This window comes from Gopherus evgoodei, chromosome 9 (assembly GCF_007399415.2).
Source record: "Gopherus evgoodei ecotype Sinaloan lineage chromosome 9, rGopEvg1_v1.p, whole genome shotgun sequence".
Lineage (NCBI taxonomy): Eukaryota > Metazoa > Chordata > Testudines > Testudinidae > Gopherus > Gopherus evgoodei.
This window is the reverse complement of record NC_044330.1, coordinates 104594853-104622078: the sequence shown is the minus strand read 5'-3', so window position 1 is coordinate 104622078 and position 27226 is coordinate 104594853. Positions and strand designations below refer to the sequence as shown.

General features: G+C 44.8%; 1 protein-coding gene across 1 annotated transcript in view; it reads right to left on the bottom strand.

The window, feature by feature from the left end:
* The window catches only part of GPC3 (glypican 3), a 275530-nt gene that overhangs the window by 938 nt on the left and 247366 nt on the right, over positions 1–27226 (bottom strand). The window lies entirely within an intron of this gene.

Here is a 27226-nt window from a genome sequence, read left to right as displayed (position 1 = left end):
CCACTCAGCGCTGGCTTCGTTTTGTTCCCATTGGATTTTTTCTCAGCAGGGTGGGAGGAAGGCTACCACAGATATGAATGGGGGAAGAGCTGGGCCAATGCTGGGCACACTTGAAAATACCACCCAATGTGAGCTTCTCACATACGAGAGCGTTAATATCCTTGGTTCTTCCCACCACGGGGCGTTAGAAGCATTGATCCCTCCATGTTTGCCCAGTGCTTCCTGAACGTCTGTCCCTGTGGGAGTCGGGGGCTGCAGAGGGGGAGGGGTGTCACTGGAGAGCTATTGCCAAAGAAAATCAGCTGGGCTTTGTTTAAAACAAAAATTGTGTCTGCTTCCACACCGCCCAAGTTTGCAGCAGCAGTGAAGAAATCCCTGTCACACTAGTTCAAAGCAAACATCCAGCATACGGCCGATGCACCACTTACGTCCTATTAGGAGAGTTTAGGCAGGATGGAAGTGGTGCACTGCTCAGGCCTTGCCTAGGGGTGAATTTCACCCCCTTTTTCTTTTTTAGCTTTAAAATACGCGCTCTCTGACACCTGTTACATTGTCTGTGCACATTTTCAAACTGCAGGGCAGTTAGAGCAAGGATACTGTCACCGACCAGATGCAAAGCAGGACCTAGTGTTGTAATACAGGAACCTCCAGACTAACAGCCTCCCGCTCAAAGGATGGGGAAGAATTCTTCTCAAGCCAATGTCCCATGTAAAAGAAAACCCTCTTCAAATCTCGGAGACACCTGCGCAGCTCCAGCTGCTGCCTGGTAAAAGCGCCTGTCCCCTGACAATAGTTGCAAAGTCCCATCGAACAGTAAATCCTAGATGCCAGAAGGGACAGAGGGAAAGAACAACAACAAAGCCAGACAGAACAACCTGAACGGGGACCATTTCCCAATATTTGGCTGGAGAAGAAAAAGCAAAGGCAGCCTTTGGCCAGCATCGACAAAAGCCTCCCAGACCTAGAGCCGATTTGCAGCAGTGGAGAATCAGGCCCTCAGTGTGAAGGGGATGTGGAGTTTTCTATGCTATGCGGATGGGAGGGAGTGCAAAGTTTCCCCAGTTTGTTTTTCTTTCTGCTTTGCATTTTTGTTCTTGCTTTTTCCCTCCATCTCTGCACTTGGGGCCAAGCCTCCCACGATCTACTGTCCACTGCGAGCCAATTAACCCATTGCTAGGGAACACTGATTTGCATTGTCCTATTTCATGTCACTAGAGGCGGAGTCCCGCTGATTTACACTGGCTGAGACTCTCGCCCTCAATCCATTCAGTGGCTTGGCTCAGTCCCCTAAGACAGAGTCAGTCTGGATCCCCACTTGGGCAGACCTAGGCACTTACTGGCTAGTGTCAAAACACTCACCCACCCTTGAGAGAGAATCCAAGAGAATCCAAGAGACTAAAGCAAAAAACCCAACCCCATAAGCCTAATAAACATCACTGCCAAAGCAAAGACACAGACAATATGTCTTAACCAACGTACCCACACACACAGCAAAGCAAAGCAGAAAGACATTAGCACGGCAAGAGAGTCAGTCATCAAAGGAAATAATAATTGACAATTATTGAAAGGACACACACGTGCGCACACACACAAATGCCAAGTGTCAGTCTCTCTAACTCATCCAAGAGATTCCCACTGATTGCCCCCAAATTGTCTTCTCCCACAGTCCTCTTTTGTATACGTTCTCTTGCTCCAGAGAGCTGAGTGCAGATCCAGCAGCGTGTGAGGCAAGCAGAGTTGTGATCCTGAAACTGGTATGCAGATATAGCTCATCTGTGCCCTGCAAGAATAAAACTTCCATCGGCCTTGCAGCTTTAAGGATTCAGGCCCTCGGGAGACAGAGAAATGGGAGATAGCATCTTTCACCTTTAACAGCTCAAATTTATCCCAGGTCAGTAGTGACCAAAAATTGTTACTATAGCATGACTCTTTGGTGACCTGTATTGAACGAAATGGTCTCAGTTCAGATCTCAGTGGAAAGGGATCTGCATGATAAAATCCAGAAGAACACTGGCAGTCTCAGCAGACAGGCCAAATATATTTATTTGTACTGTCACAGTGCCTAGGAGCCTTGCTCATGGACCCGGTCCCCACTGTGCGGGTGCTGTACGAACACAGAGCAAGAAGATACTCTCTGCTCCAAACGACTTATGATCTACGTATAATGCAAGAGGCAACTGCTGTAAAGGCAGACGGACTGATGGGGGAGTACGAGTACGGTCTCAGTGAGAGACAGGAACCTCAACACACGAGCGGCCTAACTTGTCCAGTTTTTTGTAGGCTTCAGGCAAAGGAGAATTTTAAGGAGGAATTTGAAGGAGGACAAGGAGGTAGCTTGGTGGATGTTTATGGGAATCACCTCCCTGTCAGGAGCAGCAGCAGGGGAGAAAGCATAAAGGGGCTTGTTTGAAGCTCTAACAAGTTGGCGATGGAAGCCAGCATCGTGGGTCGACGGGAGGCGGCACTGACATCTCAGTACTGAAGGAGAGACGATAGGTAGAGTGGGGATTGACCATGAAGGCCTTTGAAAGTGAAGAAAAGTAGCTTATTGCCCTTGGACACCAAGAGGTGGTCCCGTCAGTCAGGTTTGAGTCACAACAGTAAGATAGCACAACTGCTGCCTCTGCCATACCTAATCTGCGGAGAAATAAGCATTTTAGGCTCCAGAACTGACCATTTGGTACCTTTCACATGGACCCTGGCCTGAGAGAACAATGAGAGATCCTGTTCCTCATGGCAAATTCCTCCTTGGGATCCATGACTGAAGCAGTTCTAGAATCATATGGAAATACAGACTTCCTACCCAGAATGTTATGCGCAGGCACAAGTGTGAGTGAGGTTAGGATGATTTCATGAGCTCTGCTCATGGGTAAGGCTAAGATCGTGTCACGGATATTTTTAGTAAAAGTGAGGGACAGGTCACAGGCAATAATGAAAAATTCACGGAAGCCGTGACCTGTCCCTCACTTTTACTAAAAATATCCATGATAAAATGAGAAGGCTGGGCAGCTGCGGGTGTTCTGGGAGCTCCAGGTCCCCCTCTGCTGGGGGCTCTGAACTCGGGAGCTCTGGGGGTCCAGCGGACAGCTGCGGTGCTTTCCGGGCCACCTGGAGCTGCAAGGAGTGGCGGAGGCCCATGGCAGCAGGGAGCTCAGGGAATGTTCTTGCCGCCCATGGCAGCGAGGAGTGTTAGGGATCTCCCCGCTGCCCGCGGTGACTGGGAGTGGCAGGAGGTCTGCCTGACACTGGTGGCAGCAGGGGACCCTGCAGCTCCCAGCCAGGGCTGGCTGAAGTCATGGGGGTCGTTGGAAGTCATGGACTCCGTGACCTCCGTGACTAAATCGCAGCTTTACACGTGAGCCACTCTTCTAAGACAGGGCCCCTCAAGCAGTTTGCAGGAGGGCAGAGGATACTCAGGTAGCTGTCCAGGAGGACTGCCAAAAACAGAAGGGGGAAATGAGCTGGAAAGCAGGGGGTTCTCCAGGAAGACCTCACTTGGGTAAAGGAGGTGTCTGGGGGTGAGTCAGGAGGGAGGTCTGTGAGGTCCTGCTGGGAAGGCAGCGAGGATGCAGGCTCAGGCTGTAGGGGAAAGGTTTACTGTTGCACAAGAGGATGGTGAATGCTGGGAAGGGGCAGTATAGATTGCAGCATCCTGGTGAGACTGGGAGGAGAAGAAACACTAGCTTGTCCCTGTTACAGAAATAGCTGAGGAAGCAAAACGTTAAGCTAGCAAACAAGACAAAAATCTCTGAAAGCTGTGCCTGTAAATTTGGTAAAGGGATATCTCACCATGAATGATGATCTCTGTCACATCAGCGGCAACGGTTATGGTCGGCTTTCAGTCATGAAATACCACTCTGGCATAAACAATCATCATATTTCAATGCAGTTTAATAGACATATGGCTGAATCTGCTTAAACACCAGCAACTTACATCTTCACTTGCAACCTATTTTCAGAGGAATGATTACATGGTTTGATTTAATAAATTGGCAATTAGACTACTTTGCAGTTAGCCTTTTATGGAATAATCAAATGACACCACTGCTGGTACATTATTCCACTAGAGTAATGAAAATCTAGCTAAGAAGAACGGAAAATATTTACCAGTAATTGCTGTTTTCTGAAGATTGTTCTCATGTACACCCATACTCCCACCACTGGTGCTTCTGTATATATAAATATTCCATTGCACAGTTTTCTAAAAAACATTGAAGTGCCTCTCCAGACGGTGGTGCATGCCTCTCTACTGCTGTGGCAGAGTCCTTACTAGAGCCAGTCAACATTTTTTCCAGTGGAATGTTTTTCTGTCAGAATTGAAAGTGTCCACATACGTGTGTTGATTTTGACAGAATTTCATTCAATTTTTTTTAAAAAAGATTTAATAAAGTCCTTCTCGGAGCAAAACATGTTGATTTTTTGTTTGAAATGATTGTTTTTAAATTGATTTTTCACATTATAATTAATATAAAAAGTTAAAGGTCCAAATCAAAACATTTTGATTAACCTTAAAAATGTATTAAAATTTTATTTCATGGGAAATTTTGAAATTTGATAGTTTTGTTCCAATTTGGACAGAATCAATTTTGAATTGGTGGAATTTCCTGCAAAATGGAAATTCTGCTTGCTGCATAGCGGTTGTCTTTACCAAATGTCATGGCTCCTCTTTGGCCAAATTAAAAGGAAAAAACAGACTTTAAAAAAGCACAGTAAGAAATTCAGAGAACTGGTAGGTAAGGTGCCATGGGAAGAAATCTAAGGAAAATGGAGATCAGGTGAGCAGGCAGTTTCTCAAAGAGATAATATTAAACACACAACAGCAAACTATCCTGATGCTAAGAAAAGATAGGAAGAATTGTAAGATGCCAATCTGGCTCAGTCAGGAACTCTTTAATGCCTAAAAATCAAAAACAAATTCTACAAAAAGTGGAAACATGAACAAATTGCTAAGGATGCACAGAAAAGTATGTAGGAACAAAATCAGAAAGGCTAAAGCACAAAACCATTTACTTCTAGCAAGGGACATAAAAGACAATAAAAAGAGGTGCTATAAATATATTAGGAACAAGAAAAAGACGAAAGAAAATGGAGGTCCACTACTTAGTGGGGAAGGAATGACATCAAGAAGGCTGAGGTGTTTAATGTCTATTTTGCCTCAGTCTTCACTAAAAAGGTTAATTGTGGCCAGATGCTTGACACAATTAATATTAACAACAAAGGAGGAGGAACAAAAGTCAGAATAGGAAAGAACAGGTTAAAAATATTTAGATACGTTAGATATATTCAAGTCAGCAGGGCATGATGAAATTCACCTGCGGGTACTTAAGGAATGAAGCAATCTCAAAACCATTAGCGATTATCTTCAGGATCTCATGGAGGATGGCAGTACAACTGTGTGAAGCGGCTTGTGTAGCAAATTTCTACCACTGCCCAGCTACCTTTGAACTTCTGTGTCTGGGTAGAGCTTTGTTTTAAAAAGACTCTGTGTTGCTTCCTTCTCTAGGTATATTTATGGCTGATTGAGTGTTTTTAGGCAGATTGATTTTGTTGTTGACTTTTGTCCCTATTTTATTGCCCGATTTTCATGACACAGGACATTATAGCTAATTTTTGTACGAATAAATAGTATTTTTGTAAATGTATATCTGCTGTTCTGAGTCCATTCTGCTTAACTTCCAATAAGCACATGGTGTTATAAAATCTACTTCGCTACCCTAGTCAAACAATCAGGAGGGTGTCCCTGGGGTTACCAGATAACCTATTTCGGGCATAACTCTGTTAAAAAGAAGCTTAACAAATGAAATCAAAGTTCTAAAACACAGAACCCAGAGTAACTATTTTCCCAAATCAGATCAATTCCTGAAATGGCCCCCGAGAGAGGCAAAAAAAAGGATATTGTATTGATCAGAATTGTTGCCCTTATATTAGTACAGACATATACAGTGCCACCTATGGTATATTATCCTAAGCAAACCTGTGACAGAGACTTACAGTATCTAAAAAATGTCTCCTCCAAGGAAAGAGGGGCGCGGGGAACCAACTACATACTTGAAATAATTTTAAGAATAATCCGTCTGTGTTCACTACAGTAAAATAACCAAATAGGCTTCTTATTCACTTTCCTACTTTTACATCTGCACTTTCTAGCTATCCCCATCTTCACACTTGTAAACTGTCGGAGTTGTTATGCACCCTGTAAAATGCAACAGTTTCTGCTACAAAGCAGCCTTTTGGTTTTGCAAAAGAGATTTTTTCGTTTATACTCCAAAAATCTCTGTCTGCTTATAATCAGTCCAACGCTGTCCAGAGGGTATTTCCAACAATCTGTACTAATTACACACTCAGTCTTCATTTGTTTTTTGCCCTTCTTGTCCTCTGTGCTGCAGATTAGATAATCTGCTTAAAATAATAGTCAATCATTAGCACTGCTGGTGTTTCTGAGGGAGGCTTGGGGGGTTTTTTTACATGCAAACAGGGCATACTATGCAGAGTCATCTACAGTCCTTACCTAGTTTATGAAACTTCGCCAGCTGAGCACAAATGACTCCCCGTATCTTTTGCAACAAAAGCTACTTCTAACACAGAGCTGCTGTGTGTTTGCTCCTAGCACATCAAAAGCTGCAATCATCATTCTTGCTGCAACATGCAGTATGGATGACACCCAGGAACGACGTAAACTTTAAAATATGGGCTTTCCAGGTCTATCGAATGAGGCGTGACATTCTGCCACGGATTAGTATTAGAATTATGTGTGTTATCTCTGCATGAGTTTATCAGGTACCAATCATTATAACACCCTCCTTCCTGAACAGCAGTAATTTTGGAAGCATCTTCAAAGTCAGTTAAAGCAGAGTAGATGGTTTTCGAGTTGGCATAATAAGTTCCATTGCAGCTGGCATAAAAAAGCCAGGAGGATAAGTATTGGCATGTAGGCAGCATTATAGCAGGCATGCACACTCATGAAGAAACCATATTTATGCCTGGTGAAACACCATAAATGGGTAATGTATTTTTAAGCAAATAACTGGAAGCAAATGCCTTGCAAGCAAAGGAAAATGACATCAAAGAGGACAATGCGTTGCTACAGCAGGCTCCCCGAGACCGATAGCCAGATCGCCTAGCAAAGCTGGGAAAGAAGAGCGATCTCTAGATGCCAAAGCTAGAGAATGTCATTCCACAGCCAAGCATCTGGGCCTTTGGCTGCCAAGTTTGCACCAGCAGATGGCTTCAATGTTGGACCTAATATAGTAACATCCAATAACTGATGTCCAGGCATGAAAACTGCTCAAAGTGAGGCACTTAATAAATCTATCAGTGCTCTGTCACTGTGCTGGGTGTAGCGTGAGCTCTCTCTGCTGAAACAAAATTATTTTTGTCTAACACCCTGGCTCCTAGAATGCGGTCTGTGGAGCACTAGTGTGGAGCACGAAGCGCTTGCTGGGGACACGGTGTCAGCTCTCTTTGCAGATGAGAGAAACTCAGCCGACACCAGGGCAAGAGGGAATGGAGAGCAACAGTGTGGCGAAATGTTCTCAGAGAGGACACAACGTGTATGACATCAACAGTAGCCAGAAATAGCGAGAGGGTCAGCCCGGAAAAGTCGGCCCCATGCACTCTGCCACCATTACTGCTCCACATAAACACTTGCTGTCATTGTCAGATGGATGTTATGAGATTTTGGCATGGAGGGGCTGGAGCTTCCCAGGTGACCCCAACCAAGATAGGATGGCCTACAAGATACTTTCTCTATTCATAGAATCAGAAGACTGGAAGGGACCTCAAGAGTCCCCTGTACTCAAGCCAGGACTAAGTATTATCTAGACCATCCCTGACAGGTGTTTGTCCAACTTGCTCTTAAAAATCTCCAATGATGGAGATTCCACAACGTCCATAGGCAAGATTAAGATGTGGTCTGCACTTAGGAAAAGTTTGGTAAAGACTGGAGCACAAATGTTCAAGTCCTATTAAAGATGAGCACATATTCTAGTACCATAACAAAAAAATATGATAAGTGATGGACAGGGTAGTAAGTACCTATGGCCTGACAGTCGAGTGGTGGAACAAATGAATAGGTTCCCTTACTCAGGGAATCTAATTACATTGGATAGAAGATGTGACAAAGAAATTCAGAGAAGAATGCAGTTTGCAAAAACTGTATTCAGCAACTTCCAAAGACTTCTATGTTGTCGAAAGTTAAAACTGCATATCCACACTAGACTGCTTAAGTGCTACACAGGGTCAACTCTCCCGTACAGTTTTGAGAGCTGGACACATAAAAAGGACACTGAGAGACGACTCAGAACATTCGAGTTTTGGTGTTATAGAAGAATGCTAAAAATTAGCTGGATAACCAAAACTACAAAGTGATGACAAGAAGGATGAATTTAATAAGAGCACAATTACTTGACACCTCTCAGTAAAAGAATAACATCTTTTTGTTGACATGTAGCTCACCAATCGTACAGTGCTTTGCTTCCATATTCATACTATCCAGTAAGATTGCAGGCAGACCAGGAAGAGGAAGAAGAGAGTCAGAAACATCGGAAATATGGTCAGATGAACTGGTATCCAAAGGAGAGTGGACGTTTTACAACTCTGTTGAGACTGTGAAAGATTGAAGATGGTGGCCGACAACCTCCACAGTGAAGAAGAAGAAAGAAAAGTCAAACCACTGTAGATAACTGCATTCATGCCAATAGCTCTGCCCTTATCTCCTCCTACACCCCTGCAGTCCTATCTGGGCCCTTCGTTTCCTTTGTACCTCTATCCACAGCATTACTTGGATCTAGAACATCAGCCCAAAGAATGTATGTAATGCTTTCCCCACTCTGCTCCTTCAAGGAGCTGAAATACCACCTGTTTCTTAAGGCACTAACGTTACACTGACCATCAGCCAGTTGTTTTGGTGATTGTATGGATCTGCATTTTACCAGTTTGTGGTCTTACATGACTAGTCTTTGGGAGCAGGGAACCTGTTACCCGTCACAGCTCTCTATCTGGACACTATGCAGTACCCTGAGTCTCCTTACAGGAAGAGACCTAAAGAGCTCATTGTGTTGACCAAAAAGAAGATCAAGAGATGGCTGGATTACAGTGTACAGGTATCTTCCTGGGGGTGGAAATACTGACACTATATGGCTTTTTACCCTAGCAGAGAAAGGCAGAACAAGGACCAAGGGTTGTTAGCAGAAGCCAGACGAATTCAAATTAGAAAAAAGGCACACATTTTTAACAGCATGGGAACAAACTACTCAGGGAAGTGGTGAATTCTCCATCTCAGGATGTCTCCAAATGAAGACTGTGCCTTTTGGGAAGACATGCTTTAGCCAAATACAAGTTACTGGGTTCAATACAGGGTGAAATTTAATGGCCCATGAGATGCAGGAGGTCAGACTAGATGACCATCTGGCCTGAAGACGTAGGATTCTATATGACCCTATTTGCTGGAAGGTATCAGTGTATGTACATCTCACGTACATGCACACATCCACAATTTATAAAGATAGACAATTTCATTAAACTCCACTTCTTACATTAAACAGATGTAAGTACTGTTGAGAACATCAACATTTCTGCTCACTCCTACCCCAAAATTACAACACCGTGGCTTTCCAGTACAAACAGATACTTAAGCAGGAGTATGTATTTGCATGTTTGGCTTATAAAACTGATGTCAAGTAGGCTCCTTGTGCATTCTTTACACACACACACACAATTATCCAGAGGTGCTGTACCATGATACAGTAGGATACCACTGCACATCTGCTCCTCCAGGAGACCCTGAATGTTCGTAAATAGACAAGAATGATTGTATTTTACCGGGGAGAGTTTACCCCGCAGGCTGTCAGTTATAATGCACTAACTAGGGCATGGCATATGCTGTGCCAGTCCTGATTCTTGTGCATGTCTAGTCATATTTTGAATGAGCATCCAGATTGTCACAGAGCATCTATGTGGTTTTGTGGTTGTGTCTCTCCACCTCCTCAGCACCAATTTATGGGGCGTTCCTCTTGGTTAATGGTGAAAAAATAAAAATTCATCTAGCCACTACAGGAGGAGAGGGAATGAAGAAACCAACAAAGAACTCCACGAGCTAAACACCACTCATCCATCATCTGTGATCTGGCCAGAGAAACTCCTGCTCAGAGGTGAGGTGAGAAATAAAACTGCCTTCCTGGTAAGAAACCCATGTGAACTGGTCTCAGATTGACTGATCTGAAAACCAAAAGCCCCTTCTGACATGTACAGCTCATGAGTTTCTGATTGGTCCATGGCATGTGCAAACTGCCCATCAGAACATGCTTTTACGGACTACCCAAAGGACACATGTATTATTCCAAGGACACGACTGATTCTGGGTGAAGATCACCAAGGACAAATACAATGCCATAGCAACACCTCTGCCCTACGTTGCAGTTGCACAAGACAGCTACAGGTGGAGACACCACACAGTGGGTCTCCACCTCGCTCATGTGCCATGGAACAGGTATCCACCCAGCCCCTCGAGCCAGCTCTGGGGTGGGGGAGGGATGGCACCCATGGGCCCAAGATTCCATGATTCAAGTGGGGCAGAAGGCCTGCAGCTGTTACGCCGTAAGTGCTACATATAAGTATTATTACTGCTCCCCCTCCCCATCAAGTAAAGGCTGTTGGGGAGGGGATGCCATACTGCAGTCCTGTCCTGACCAGGGGTGGGGGGGGGCATATGCATTTTACCTACATAAAGCTTTACTATTCTGACCTTACGCAGGTTAAGTGCATTTCACCCTAAGCGACCAACCAATTATTTAAGCAATGTCCGTGCATTCTTTGGTTGGACCTCCATTATATATGCATCACACAGCGACCTCCATTCCTTCCGATATCACACTATCCCATTTTCCAAAACCACTCTGGTCTCCAGAGCATCCATTATGAGCCGCTCCCTTGTTTACTTTGCAAGGAGCACTCGTTACATTGTTTTTCAGACCTCAGTGTTTTTCTGGGTTTACCCTAAAGATAATCTGGCACCTGCATTTGCATTAATGATTTTTCTCTGGCAGTGAGTGAAAGAGCTCCTGAGTTGCTCCACAGAGTGGATTAAGGAAAACAGGTTTAGCAAAAGGAGTTGGTGTAATCTATTAAAAATTAACACATGCCATTTGCATTAACTGGAAGCTCTGGAGTCCTTGTTTTGTAACAACATAGGCCAGCAGTCTACAGGTGCACTGTCGGTGCAAGTGCTGCTTCCTGATCTGCACATGTTAAAGATTAAAGGGGGAGGAGAGAAGCAGAAGAGGGAGGCACATGGGCAAGAGCAAAAACTAAGAAGTAGGGGAGAGAGAACACAATAGTACACACGGAAAGCAGAAGACAAAGGAGGGGAGAGGGGAAGAGAGATTAAGAGAAAGGGCAGGAAAAGGTAAGATAAATGACAGGAAAACAAGATGGAGATGTGACGACCACACCACCTTACTGTGCATGGAAGAGATGGGGAGCATGCAGGGGGTGGATCAGTCCCAAGATCCATCTAGCCCAGTATCCTGTCTCCCGACAGCGGCCAGCACCAGATGTACCAGAGAAGGCTGTAAGAATCCTGCTGTACCAGCTGTGGAGTAATCTGCCCCTGACATTCAACCTCGTCCTGATCTCTAACAGAGAGCAGCTTATGTCCTGAAGCTGATCTCTTCATATCTCTTCGAATAATGCTGTTATTCATTATGATCACTCTGGCTATTCTTGTTATCCATATAAATGTCTATTTTGAGTCTTACTGAGTTCTTGGCCTCAATGTCATCCTGTGGCAATGAGTTCCACAGTCTAATTGCATATCATGTGAAAAACTATTTCCTTTCATCCGTTCTGAAATGAACATATGTGCTAAACTTCCAGCGGAATGAATCCTAATTGGAAGAGTCTTACGGAGAGCCAGGTGTCATCCCTTGAGACCACCCGCTCCAAGCAAAGGAAAGTTTTTCAGCTCCTGGTCAAGAAACTCACTATGGTTCCACTGAACCTATGAACATTTGACATTTTTCTTTGTGACTCGTTATACATGGAAACTAGACTTGAGCCTTGTCCAGGAGTTGGCAATTTTGGTTCTTAGAGCTATTATGTATAACATATGGGTACCAGAACCACGTCCTTTTGATGAGAGAAGGCCCGTTTTAATAATTGGGCCTACATATTTACCCTAATTGTGCACTCAACTGTGAAAAATAACGGAAAGTTCATAAAATGTCACAATAACTTAGAACAACAAACACTGATGGGAAAGGGTGCAAAAAGAGACAGTGAGAGACTGAATTCCTCCACACCAAAAGGCCTATTGATCTAGTTCAAGGATTGTGTCAAGGTCGTGCCTGCTAAACAAGAACAGCGTAAGAATGAAAAGCAATGAGCCAAATGGGGTATGTCGGAAATTAGGCCTCATCGTTGGACAGAATGGTGAGAAGATGGGCCATTCCCCACCCATCACTGCCTTTTCAAGTCCTTAAGAAAGGGGGAAAAGCCGGCTTCTGTGGCAGGGGTTGACTGAAAGACAAGAGAAGAGGAAAGAGCAAGATTCACCATCACGGCTTCCACCCCGACCATCTACTGGGACCCTGGACCTTCTTCATCTTAATCCTGAGAGATGTCCTGAATAGACCTGGCCAGAGAGAGGGAGTCATGTGAAATCGCCTTGTCCACTGGCTCTGACTAAAGCCCGAACACGGCCCGGAAGATGAGATTCTGTCATGCGCACACACAACCTGTGCATCCTTTCCCCACCCCACCCTATTTCCTTTCTTTCCTAGCCCTCTTCTTTTCCCTTTTGTTTAACCAGAGTCTGGTTTACTTGGCCAAGACTGTATATTCTGCAACACTGATGTAAGCTCACGACCAGAAAGACGGCTAAATGCAATGCCTTTCCCAGTTCGAGGCGGGTGCAAGGTTCCCAGATATCAGAGTGACTGATAAGACCGTGGGCTGGGCCTACATTTTTCCAGCAGTGAGGCTGCAAGTGAGAGGCAACACCAGAGGCAGAAGCTGCATTTTCTAGCTGTTCTTTTCACTCCCCTTCCTCTTACATTTGTGTGCATCTTGTTTTATCTCAAAGCAAGCAGGATCAGACTTGAACTACAGCTCCAGCCCATCTCAACTAACTTCTTCTCTGTTCTCCCAAAGGACAGTTGTTATCATCTTTCCCATCAAACAAGGGGGGGGATTCTTTCCAAAGGCACTCTCCAGAGAAAAGGATAGGGAACAGGGATGTGGTTAAAAGGAAAGCTTTATCTAATACCTCACATTTCAATGCTTTAACCTTCTCTCCAGCCTTCTTTCCTGTGCTTTTAATAAACAGTCCAAAAGATTTTTAATGGTGTGTTTGCTGTGGTACTAAGCAGGCTCAGGTGTCTGTATATCAAACCTTGATTAAAACTGTTTAACGTTAGACAGTCACCGGGCCATGTCAACACCTTTTGGGCCCTGTATTCCATCCTAATTAATACAACAGGACCCAAGACTTTATGCAATGTATTGATTTCATCAGAAACCCATAAACACCCATCATCCCCGTATACTTGCAAGGTAAAAAACCTATAAGTGCTGCCTTTTCATAGCTACATGTTGGAACATGCACGTAAATCAACTTCCTAAAATGCATAATTAGCATTGGCAATCTGTCAGTCAGATTCCAAGGGGCAAGAATGCTCAATGCCAAGGAAAATATCTATGTTAAGTATTCGGACTATGACCCAGGTATGTAGGATGGTAAACAATCAGCTGGGTAAGGACATACCTGCTCAGCCCACGTACCCTGCCGGCAGGTAACCTCATGCATAGCGGTATGCAAACATCTGCTAAAGGCGTTAGCTTTGTCTCAGCTATTGAAACATTCCAGGAGTTCTTGGTATTCTTAACCCCACCGGATCAACTGAGTGGATGAAGATAAAGCTGGTTCCTATTCACTTTTGGAAAGCCAGGCTAACCAGGAGGTATGTTTTCAAAGCTCTGTGCAGGGTAGAAGCAGCAGGTGGCCCATTAAAGGCAGTGGGAGTTGCAAGGCTAAAATAATGTACAACTTTTTAAACAGTATTAAGCTATTAAAAATCCCCACCCTGTATTCAAAGAATGTTAAAGCAGCTGACTTCAATCTATAAACACACAGAAATGCCGAATGCAGCATAAAACCCTTTCTTTACCTGACTTCCCTTTATTATATAGAAGAGGAGGGTTCAGAGAAATCTTCCCTTTAAAAATAAATGGTACCAAATGGTGTAAAGTAAGAGCTATGTGGAACTCAGCAAACTCTGTAGGCTGCTCACTGGAACCTTTCCCCAGTTTCAATTTGCAGACTTTGTCTGGGGTTTGAAAGAAATCCATGGGAATGGACCCCCAGCTGAGGCCTGGTTTCAGAGCAGAACCAGGTAGCTTTGCATGGTTTCAGTGACAGACAGACCCAAGTTAAAACCACGTGCTCCTCAGAGTCTTGGAAAGTTCTGACCCAGAACCAGAGCTGAGCTTTGCAGGGGCTTTCAACTTTTGCAACAGGCTGAGCTAAAACCCTGGTTCTGAACCTCCCTTCACCTCCGAGCGATGGAAGTGTTGCAACCCAGAACTGAACTCTGTGGCTGGGGCCCATTCCTATTTCTAGTTTTGACCAGAGACTGTCACTCACAGCAGGTTAACAAAACTGCTCTGGCTGAGAGGCAGTAAATGAACCCAAGATGGGCTGAGTTTCACCTGGCTTTGCAGAGCTCAGCCTGCTGCGCCAGTGTGCAGTGCCCATGCTGTCTATGACCCACTAAACATTCAAAACTTCTCAATGGGTGACCCATGGGCCTGTTTTATTTTGTGGCAGATGCTTCATCTTAGACGCCCAGTCCCACTCTGTGTGTCCATGTGTGCAGCTATTTTCTAGTGTAACCCACACTCCTCCTGGGTGTGGTGCTCTGTCCCATCTAGTGGCACCAAGACCACTTAGCGAGAGATTAACGAGTCTGCTCTACAGCCTTAGCTAAAGGCTGTGCGGCTTTTGGCTCCTGCAGTAGAGGCTCCTGCATTAAGCTCCAGAGGTCCCAGGTTCGATCCCGCCCATGGATGACCCAGGTCTGTCAGTGTGACATTAGCACATCTTGATCCCATGCCTGACCACAAGAACATTACTATACTCACACGCTGCCTCGGATGCCTGTGGGCAGGCTAGCCAGTCACCAGTTGAAGGCAGAAGTGCTGCTAGTTTGTCTCAGGGGTGCGGTACCCTGGAATTAGGGGACACTGGATGCCAACAAAGCTTAGGAACTGCCAGGTGCTGGGGAGGCTCCTTTTCGTTTGGTGGGTGTTTGTTTTAAAAGTGCCCTTGCTTTTCCTATACAGAACAGCTGCTTGCAAGATTCTTTCTTCCTCTGTATCCCCCACTCACACCTCTCTCGTTTCCTTCAGCCTCCTCTGTGCTAGAGCTGCTAGAATAATGGCTATTTCAATTTCTTCTGGTTAATTATTTAATTGAGGCTTCAGTGGCTCATTTCCACCAGCCCCCCTGCCCCGGCAAATACCAGACACTCTTCTGCTTTTTGGGTCTGTCCTCTTTTACTCACCTTCTATGCTCCCATCTCAACTTCCTGGGCTGACCCTGTAGCTTCTCCTCTCTGCATTACTGGGGTCAGGGCGAATGGGCTGCTCTGTCGGTCTTTTTTCTTCCTGGCAACCCTGCAGCATTGAGACTACGCTCTCCCTCTTTTCTCAGCTTCAGAGTCAGCGCAAGGGATAGTTCCTCTAAAACTTCTCCTCCCCTCCCTATTTAAGCACCTGACTGCTAGGAAGGCCAGACAGGAGCAATCTGATGGAGAAGGGAGCTAACCCAGTGCAGGTTGGGCTCAGTCTCTGCTTCCAAGCAGCCCCAAAGTGCCTGTATTTTCAGTTCCCAAAAGAAACCAAAAAGAGAACAGAAGAAGCGGAACAAAGAGAGAGAATCAGTCAGCTCCCAAACTCTATGGGTCTGATCCAGTGCCTATTGAAGTCAATGGGAATATTTTAATGGACTCCACTGAGCACGGGATCAAACTCTATATTTCTATACATCTGGGGATAAACTGGGAAGGGGGTTATCGGATTCTGAAATGAACAAATTGGGGAGTTCTAAAGAGCCTGACAGTGTCCCATCTGTGACCAGCTTGTGAACAATATCTTCTCTAAAAATCCTGGCACAAAACAATATGAACTTTTGATTGTTCTTATGAAAATAATGTGGTATCAGGAATTCTGAAAAGCCACAAAGGCTCTTTACTCAAAGTTCTTACACTCAAAAATGGAGAAAGATGAAAGAAAGAGGTGACAGCAGAGCAGTGAGAATTTGCAAAGCAATGTGCTTACAATATTGATTGGTTGAAAGGTGCGAATAAAATAAATGAACCACGCTCTCCAGCTCATGTCCATAATGATGCTCCGGGGTCAGTCTTTGGCATGCAGAGATAGGTGAAGTTCCACAATCTCAGTGGAAAATCAAAATAAAGAATCTGTGTAAACTAGTTTGTAAATCCTTTACAACAGTCTAAAATCCTTTATAAAATGGATTACAGAGATTAAAGATAAAGTTTCCTCAAAAGCAAGCCCGTGCCCAAGATCTCACTGCAGCGTAAGCATTGCAGCTAGCCAGCGCATTCTGTTCCTGGTGGACGGTCACCTTCTAGCATCCCTACCATGGAGACAGAGCAGTCTGGAATGCTGGGCCAGAGTAAGGCTCTGGACAGCTGACTTCTTCCAGGATGAGGATTCAGAGCCCCTTCCCAGCTAACAACAGATACTCTGTTTATTGTTTGGAATTAGCACAGCTTTTCCCTTGCTGTTTTCTCCTGGTAACTGATCTAACTGCAGGAACTGCCTCTATTAGAATATTCACGTAGAAAGGACTACTTCATACTGACGTGCCCTTTGGCTTTTCCACTTGGATTTTACTGTAGGGTTCCCCCAAGTGAACTGAGCTCTGAGCACAGAGGAGGACATTATCTGGAATGCTTCCTTTGTTTGAGCCTTTGAACAGATTGCATTTGGTTCGTACTCAAGTCTCCTTACACTTGGAAGAGCTCTTTAATGCCTGCCAGTTTTCTAAACTTACTCTGGCATGTTTTTGGTGCTGCCTTCCTCGTATCTAAACGTTTAACCCCATTTCAAGTGAAGGAGCAATGAGGCACTTTTGTTTTGTGAACACAGAGATAGTGCATGCTAACAGAGCTGGTCAAAACATGTTCAATCAGTTTTCCATTAAAAAAAGCTATTGCAATAAAACTGAAACAGTTCACAGGAGCATGCTGATTTCAACAAAATTTTGAGCTAGAAAAAGTGAACATGTTTCATTTCAGCTTTAGATTCATATTAAATATTAATTTTATTAATATCATTATAATATAAAAGTTAAACAAAATGTCTCGATGGTTCAGAATAAATTTTGGGGTGGAATTTTCATTTCACAGGATATTTCAACTTTTCATTCCATTTGGAATCAAAATTTGTTGAAGTGTCAGAATTTCCCATGCAATGGAAACTCTAGTAACAGTAATTATGCAGCCATCTATGTGTGTTCTATGGAGGGGTTAGATTACCTTGCGTACTGCTCCCAGAATAAGAATTATAATACTCAGATGTAGATTCAAATGGATATTTTTATGAATCTTTCAGCTGGAGTTATGTTTGATACAAAATCCTAATTCCTAAATTACCTAGTCTACTATTCTAATAAAATTAATACCCTTTCAAATAAAGTATATAACTTTCCTATCGGTTGATAAAAGTTGTGTGAACACCTCCCATATGTTGTTGAAAATTTACTCTGCAGATTCCTCCAACATGCCGTGAATTTCCAGCCCTATAAAACACTCCTTTTTCTTTTTCTTGGGCTTTGCACTGCTTTTCATTGTCACACCACCAGCTCTTCCACTAATTTATCCATCAAAGAATGTTTCTTGCCCATGAAAAAGCCCCCAAAATCATTACCTAAAAGTGCACAATTAAAAAGTGAACCCAAAAAACACCAACAAAAGCAGAATCAATGTCCTGCTGAAAGAATAAATATGACCAAAAAAACCCAAGACAGTGAAAAATTTTGTCTCGTGTTCTAGCACCTACATGTTACAGGAAAAATGAATTAGCAGCCTGCTATAGGAAATGTCTTATTGATGTAGTACAGCCATGTAACTGCTCTGTAGAGATACTAATCTCAAAAGGCAGAACAGAGAGTGTATTTTTTCATTTTTTTTTTTGTATCAACTCACCTTAGCTGAAAAGCACATTCAGATTGTAATTATGTGAATGTCTCATCTGGTAGATTTGTAAACTCAGCTATCAGCTTGAATTACTGAAATTAGCAAGGCTAATTTAATGTCACTATTCAAAATTGTACAGATTTGGAATTTCTTAATGGCCGTAGGAAAAGGAGTCTTTATGCATACTGCAATCTAGGCTTCATTCTTACCCTAAATTCCTTCTCATAGATTTGGTGAATGCCCTGTTTTGTAGCCAACACAAACTCTGTCCAGTAAAATAATGTAAGGACTCAGAATGAAAAGAGATTAGCTGTTCCCTGCGCCTGTTATTTTAAAGCAGAAATAACTTTGGCTTCTACTGATTCATAGACAAAGCTTGAAATGCAAAGCATGCTCAACTCTAGATTCAGCATGAAAAGGGCCTTAAAATATTCCCGAGTGCAAGTAATGGACTTATTAAAGGGATGAAAAGAGGCACTTTTCACAGAATCCCAAGCTCTTTAGTCCCGTCATATCAATAATCTTGCTTAAGAATTTCATTCTATTTACATTTCTTCCCCTTCAAAATATCCTCACTGACTCATGTGGAATAAAACATTTATACTTGTAAAACATTAATTTATTTCTGTTACTGCTCCGTGGCAAGCATTGCCAAATGTTCGTGGATCACACCAAAGTGACAAAATGTGTAGCTTGTATAACGATCTGTATATTGTGTGTCATATAAAGATTCTGTCTAACATTTAATTTTAAACCTCAGAACTTATGAACAAGAGACCACATGTAAAAGGCTTTGTTAAAAGTATCACCTTTACATAATGTCAGTTGATTGCATTAGAACTTTAAGTACATGCAATCTGTTGTCTTCTCCTCGATGTTTAACACCCACAAAAATGATTATCTTTATGAAGTCTAGCAAAGGGAAAGCTGTACAGACAACTGAAAAAAATCAGACAATAAATTCTTTCTGGCTGCACTTAAACCTATCAGTAAAATCTCAGAGTGTACAATATTTTTTCCAGTTTACTTAACCTTTGAGGAACAATATACTATCAGGCCAGTGCAGAAGGGCTATTGGTAATTATGTACCTTTGTTTGAATGGATGGATGCAAAATAAATACATTTGGGGACCACATTACAAAATGCTGCAGAGAAATAACTGGAAAGCAGATGGAGTTGTTCCCTACTCACTCCTTCCTGGGCAGCAAGGGAGATTGCTCTGGACTAGGCTCAAAGTCCCAACTACAATTTGCCAGGCTAGCCACCAGAATGGTAATAATGGTTGCAAGGGATAACTAGACCAGGCCCTCACTGGACAAATAATATATGGGGAGTCCTTACGAAGGGGGAGAAATGACAGACTCAAAGAGAGGCTCCTAGAGAAGTTGTCTACAGCCTTGCCGACCCTCTAGTAGATATTCTGAAGACCATGGTGCAGTACAGACCCACTCGCCATGACAAACTTCACTGTTCCAGCAGACAGGCTAGGGACCTTAGGGAGAACGGTTAGAATTTGTCATCAAGGGATGCCTTGCGCATTTCTCCTCTCTGGGGATAGGGTGGGGGGACATCTGCAGTGGCTGTGTTTGGAAGCACCTTGCCAGCACAGCACCTCAGGAGGTCGCCAGGGAGCACGCTGAGCGTGAATTCCTCCACGCACCCTGCGTTGCCCAGTGGAGGAGGATGTGGCCCCAGAGATGGCAGGCCCCCTGTCTGTGTGTGGGAGCAGCGGTGGGGAGCCACATCGAGGGGGTTCCCTCCACGCAGGGATCTTGGAGCACACGTGCGCATAGTTAACTGCCTCTCTCTATGACACTCACCAGCTCCTTTGTTCAGACCCCCATCTCAGTATAGGCTAGGGAATACTTGCAGCCACTGAACTCAATGGACAAAACTCCCAGGCACAGGATCGGCCCAGTTGTGTCTTAAGCCTGCTCAGGTGAAACTTGGGCCCTGATCCTGCAAGCTGGTCCGTACAGGGAATCCCTGGGCCAGTGTGGAGCAGCCTGCCGGATTGGGAGAGCGGAGGGGTGACAGGAAGAATCTTCAAGTGATGGGCACAGAGACAGCCAGGGAAGCTGCAGGGAGCACTTTCCTGTGGTGAGGAAGCAGAGTCTGACTTGCTGCGTTATACCAAGCTTCTATTCGGAAATGCCACATGGCAGCTTTTGAAACATAAAACATCTGGGCCCAATCCTGCGCCCAGCATTTTACTATTGACTTCCATGCCCACAGGATCGGGCCCTCTCTTTGCAGCCCTATTACAAGGCGTGGCAGAAAGAAGAAAACCAAGGAAAGGAAGGTTTTTGCAGGAGCCAGGTCTCTGTAATGTGGCGGCAGCCCCATTTACTTAGCAATGCAGCGTTGTTCGTGCACGGGGTCCCCTGAGTTTTACTCCAGTAGCCGTTCACACTCAGACCCATGCGTCAATGAGCACTTATTCCAGCAGACTCAACGCCTTTACACTACTCCAAGATCTACTGACAGACACGCCACCGCCGGGTTATCCTGCTTCCAGGTCATACAGCTGCTGGACACCAGGCAGCCCAAATGGGAGAAGATTCTGAAATAACTGGCCTAAACCCTACCATGGTCTAGTGCTTTTCATCAACAGATTCCTAAGAGCCTTATAAAGGGAAGAATCCTCATCACCATTTTACAGATGGGAAACTGAGGCACGGAGGGATGTAATTTGCTCAGGTTTACACAGAGATTAAGGTGGGAGTAGATTCCAGGCCTCCTGACTCCCAGGCCAGCATTCTAGCTACTGGACAATACTGCCGCTTTATGCCCGTATCCCCTAAAAAGCATGATTACTTCCAGTGTGAGGGGTACAGCGCTTGGCTTACAATTCATTCCAGGCCGGAATAAGGCAGGTTGATTTTGCATGTCACTTGTGTCTTCTTATATCCTTCATCTGTCTTCAAAGTGCTTTGCTGTTTTATTTCATCCTTTACCCTCAATATTTATCTGAGTTCTTTTACAAATAAATACAATGCTCCTTCCTTAATTGTACCTTCGGCACTTGTGGTAAACTTTGACCTTTGATACGTGCTACAACAAACTGCACCACACCGTATTACAGGCATGGCCAGTGTGCACTGGTTGTGCAGACTGTTCTCCGAGATGCAGCTGTCACCCAATTATAACGATTTTCATAGACAACTATCTACATTGTGGCTTTGAAACATAATAATAATATTGCTTTGCCTTTACAATACTGCCTTTCAGCCGACCATCTCAAAGCCCTCTGCAAACATTAAGTAACGGCCCTTCACAAAAAAGAACAGTGGATGGGGTCCTTTGGCTAGTCACATCCCTCTCTGTGCCTGTTTCCTTAATGACACTAACCTCCAATGTGAAGACTTTGAGATCTATGGATGAAAAGTGCTGGATAAGAGGTAGGTGCCATCCACTGCTCTCCAGCTACAACTGGTTTAAAGGGAGGCAGGAAGAGATTGCAATAAGTGATTTGCCCATAGCAGAACTGGGAATAGTACGCAGGAGTCCTGCGAATTGTTTTCCAAAGGAGGCATCTCTTCCTTGATTTCTTTCAACTCCTTTGCACAAGCCTGTGTAGCCATGTGTCTGAAAAGCCTGTTTACCCAACATTTTGTGCAAAAAAGTCCTCCTGAAAACAAAGGAAAAACCAACACACACAAGGGAATGACTCAGAAGCATAATTCCCACTTCCCAGATTCCTCTTTCTTGGCCGGCGCACTTCATCCTCTGCACCAGCACTTACACAGACCAACCCAAAAAGCTGCTGACAACGTATGGGAGAGTTTAGGGGATCATCACGGTGAACATTAAAGGGCTGATTAAAAAACCTGCTTCCGTGTTGGCCAAGGGTGGCACCAGGAGGCCCACAGAAGCCCTTCAAATCAGCCTCTGTCTTCCCTACTCCTCAATGCACTGGGTCCTGACAGCCACATTGTGGCTGGTGACTGTTTCTTTGTTCATGCCAGAAAAGCCACAGGCCAAGAGAAAGGAACAGGCAGAGGTTTTCTGCCCCATTTCAGGATCTGTTCCAAATCCATAGAGGTCACTCCACAGGACTCCAGAACAGGCACCACGGAGAAGCATCCTGAGGTGGGAGGCAGGTCTCAAATCATGCACATACACCTGGCAGTGCCACCTCTCTCCTGCAGATTAACCCTGTCCTGGGCTGTCACAATCTGCATGGAGGGGAATCCGCACAGCTGCATGTGGCCAAGCCCGTGTGCTTCTGCAATGGCAGTGGTCTCCGAGGGCACGTCCCACATGGAATTTAATCCTGAAGTGGGATGGAGAACCAGTGGCTGAGATATTCAGCACCAAGGCTGTTTTGTTACCGAAGATCAGCAAACAAGGGTTAAGTGCGTGGTGGCAGCTCCCATTCGAGTCAGCTCAGGATAGCCAGCCTCCTGCCTGAGCCCCCTCTCCCCGTAATGCTCATTTATGGGTTGTTGGCTGCCCACCCTTATTTCCACCTGTTTGGATGACTTTGGGTCTTCTCCGAGCCACGTGCCTGCAGCACAGGTGCAAAGCAATGATGGATTTAGATGGGCAGCCTGCTCGATTCTACAAATAACTGGCTCCTCAGCTGACAAGAGATTAGGTTCACACGTGTGTGCCCCAATTAATACCCGTGCAATGGAGAAACGGAAGGCCAGGGGCTTGCTAGCTTTTGTGGCTACCAAAACCACTACTCGTACGGCAGCTGTAGCCTGGGAAACCTGGAAAGGCCAACGAGGGTGTCAAGATGTATGTAACATGAATGTCGAGCTTGCAGGCACTGGGTGTAAACAGACACTGGAAGCAGGGCATAAGGTGGACCCAAATGCCATGGATATGACGAGGCTTCTAAACCCAGTGGCGCACTTGGTCTCGAGCTGTGAGGAGAAAAGGTGAATGGGCATCACCACAGAACAAGGCAGGGGAAATACAAAGGTGAGGCAGGCTGGCTGAATGCCCATACCAGGGCTGGGGACCAGGTCACGGGAAAGGCAGAATGAGACGGACGGAGGAATGGTCTCATAGTCCCAGTTATGCGATGGCTAAAAGCAGATTCGCGTGGGGGAGGGATCACAGCTGTTCTGAGGAATGCCCTGCACATGTCTGCTCGCACTGTGCAGGTCACTCTCTGAGCTAGGTCTGCTGGCTTCACTTTAAGAGTGAACTGCCCCAGCAGTGAGTGCGGTCTCCCAGGGAGATCCCCCCTTCTATCTGCGATGGGGAAGAACATGGGAAGGACTGGGGGAGCTGATGCTATGCACTGTGGGGAAAGAGAGGAATTGCATGTGCTGTGGAGGCTACTTTAGCTCTGAGACTGGAGAGGCAGCGATGAATTCCTCCCTCAGGAGACCCTCAGCACACATGTGGGATGTGCCCCCGGGGAGAGGAAATGGGGCTAAATGCCAAACCCATCAGATTAACAGAACAGCTAAACCCAAGGTCACAAGGATGATACCTAGACCCCTCACACACAAGTCTCAACTTATTTACCAAGCCCGAATGAATCACCATACACCGCATGCCAGCCCGTGGAGGCAGGGAAGTCCTGCTGTCCCTGTTTCACAGACCGGGAAGCTGAGACACAGAGAGATGAACCAAAATGCCTGCGGCACAACTAGGATTGGAATCTAGCTCTCCTCACTCCCTGGTCTTGTGACATAGAGGGGAGCATTCCATCATCTAAAAAATAATATATGGAGATATACCTATCTCACAGAACTGGAAGGGACCCCGAAAGGTCATTGAGTCCAGCCCTCTGCCTTTACTAGCAGGACCAAGTGCTGATTTTGCCCAGATCCCCAGGTGGCCCCCTCAAGGACTGAATTCACAACCCTGGGTTTAGCAGGCCAACGCTCAAACCACTGAGCTATCCCACCCCCGTACTCTGACCACTAGGCAGTTTAGCCACCAGACTCGCCTCCCCCCAGTATATCAGTGTAATGCCAAAGGCCTTCTGGAATGCAAAGGGTTGTAACCCGGCTTTATAAAAAGCTAATGGGGAATCTCAGGTCCAAAGGAAGGCCCACTCCATTCCTTCTGCCCCCAAGACACCCCCAGGCTCCAAGCAGCCCGCGCAGGGTGGGGCTGGGTACAAGGAGCAAGGTGCCCAGGAAGGAATCTCAGTTGATTACCCCTACTGGCTGTTTAAATGCATGGGCAATGAAACTCTCCAGGGTTCATTTTCATGTAAGATCAGTTTGAGATAGTACAGCGGGGCCCAGATGCGGGCTGCCATTAGCCACAACTGAATTGGTAAGGGGCCTGAAATCATGTGGAAATTCAATAGAGTAAATTAAACGTTTTAGAAACCGGGGGTAGAATTCTCAAAAGTGTGTAAGTGACTTCGAAAATCCCACGCTGCCTTTCTGTGATTGCCCTGAAAAACAGAAGCTGGTTCAGCATTTTTACATTAAGATTTGGGCTACTGAATGCGTATAATTTGTGGGTATTTGCCTTATGTTTATTCACACTTGCAGGATAGTTGTCTTTAAATAGGCTTCCATAAATCATTCTCAAACCACTTATTCTCTCTCAGCGTTCCTCAAAGTGCTGGAGCTATTTTCACCCAACATGTGGAAATGCATTCTCGGGATGTATTTTATTTTTAGATTTTTTTAATTTTCTTTTTTTTTTGGTATGCAGAACCCCCACCCACCTCCCATTTTCTAATAAGTTTTGGCAGCAGGAAGTTGTTTGTAAATTACACAAATATTTGTTTTACTGGAAACATCTGCTTTAACACATTTGTCTCAAAATAACATTTTAAAACAAAGGTACTAAGCTGTAATGTAAATTGGGCACATCTGCTATGAGTCAGAGCCCAGGCAACCACATTCCCCCTTAGTGCATCAGATCCCACGGCTCTCAGGGGGTCTGATCCAGCAGAAATTGGGCACCTTTCATGCTCTCTCTGCTCTCTTTTCTGGTACTACTTTTCCTAGAATATTGCTGACAGATTTAATAAATTCAGGCCACTAAATAACCTATTTAGCATCTGCTAACAGCGTTATAACTTTGGCTCCAGTTCAGCAAGGTATTTAAGCATGTGCTAAACTTCATAAGCACCTCAATATTGTCCTTCAGTGGGACTGCTCATGTTTTAAGGAAGGAATGCTAGGCCCATATATATGTTGCTGAATCAGGACCGTTATTCAGCCTCCAATGCCTTTGTTCTGCAGCCGCTTATATCCTACCTGGTCTGTCTGTTAAGTATTTAGAAAGAAAACCAGAAGGTAAGTTATGATCCCCACCATCCAGATCTATCCATCTCTAGACAATGTGTGTTCTGTGGGACTGGGCCAGCATTTTAATTTTATTGTTTAGTTACAAGGCACTCAGCAAAGCACTTGTTTCTGCACAGCTTGAAGGCAAACAGACCGGTACGTATCTTCAAATATATCAGATTGATTATTTTGCATTGTACAACGCACTCTTAGGCAATCCATTCAAGTCAGTACCATTCATCAAGAGCGAGATTAGTATGATTAATGACAGACCCCAGGCATTGCCATCACTGGGAGCAACACATTTCAATTAAATACTAGGCCTACGGTGCCTTGGGTACACATTGTATCCTAAAACGCTTTAGAAAGTTAAATAAAGTGATACCATGTCACGGCAGAGGGAAAGGGAATTCAGAGGCGAGGGCAAAGGAGAAAATGCTACTTTCAGCCAAGATTGGAAACGTGATGGAGAAAGACAGGATACGGGAAGGCTGTTCCAGATAGCAGGTAGGTTTCCCCGGTCCAGACATCCTGCATTCCCCTCTGCTTGTGCACACACAAATAACATCAGCATAAAAGGACTTGGTTACTGCTGATGGGTACCAGCCAAGGAAACATGGCAGCTCCCTCCTCCTTCATTCCATCAGTCAGATCTCAGGCTAAACAAACTTGATGCCTCAGAGTTAACCAGGTGCCCACCGTAGTTTTCATCAGCTCAAGGCCAATGACAAACATTAGCAGATGGACGAACAAGGTGACTTCATACGTCTTTTCCAGCCCTAATTTCTACAAGTCTAATTCAAAAAAACCCAGTGTGATGCCCAGAGCTGTGGCTGTCTCAAATACAGGTAACCAAATGACAGCACACCCAGCTGTACCAGGGTGACACACTGTCACTCTCCCCACAAACAGCCTGTACGTTGCCAGCTACATCCTCAGTCAGTTCATGTTCCCAGGCACTAGAAGCTGAGGACTTCAACTACACAGGCACACAAGATACAAAGCAGAATGTGAGGGGGTGAACACCAGCCCTGAAGGGGTTAAGTTGCGCAGGTAGCGGATAGTCTGGCTTGACTGACATGGAGAACAGGAAAATATTTGGTAGGGATGCACGTCATTTGATTCTGTACAATGATTGCTGTAATGCAAGATTTATGAGGGCAACTAAACATGAAGAGATATCTCAGAATGCAACCTAGAGCAGCTAAAACCATGAGCTCAAAAATGGCTCTTTTTTTAAAATAAATTATTTTGATTGGCATTGTCAATAAAGAACAGAGCAATGCAATTATTGCACCAAATTAGCATCACAGAAAAAGGAGGTATCAATGGAGGCAAAGGATATTACTCAAAGCATGATGATAGTCAGTAGTTCCCACCTGACAACTACAGCCCATATAAAGACCCAAAGTTCAAAAACATGCTGCAAGCAACAGATGTGTGAGAGGCTGCGTCCCAGGGCAGGAAATATCTCCGGGATCCAGGGGACACAGTCCTTTCAAAAATAGCTTCAACTCCAGCAACAGTATACAGGCCTCAAAATACATTTGACCTAAAACAGGAGGAAGGAGGGGGGAAAAAAAGATGTGTATCATGTTGCAGTTGCAATTTACATTTTATGAGTCCTGCTGGGACTCCCTGACTGGACAAAAGATGATGACATTTGCCCTTTCAGTCCGGCTACCTGCCAAGCCAGCTACAACTCAGATGAAATGAGTTCCCAAAGCAGCAATGTGTAACCGTCGTTCCATGGGGTGTGCACCAATGAGTAACCTGAACACCAAACA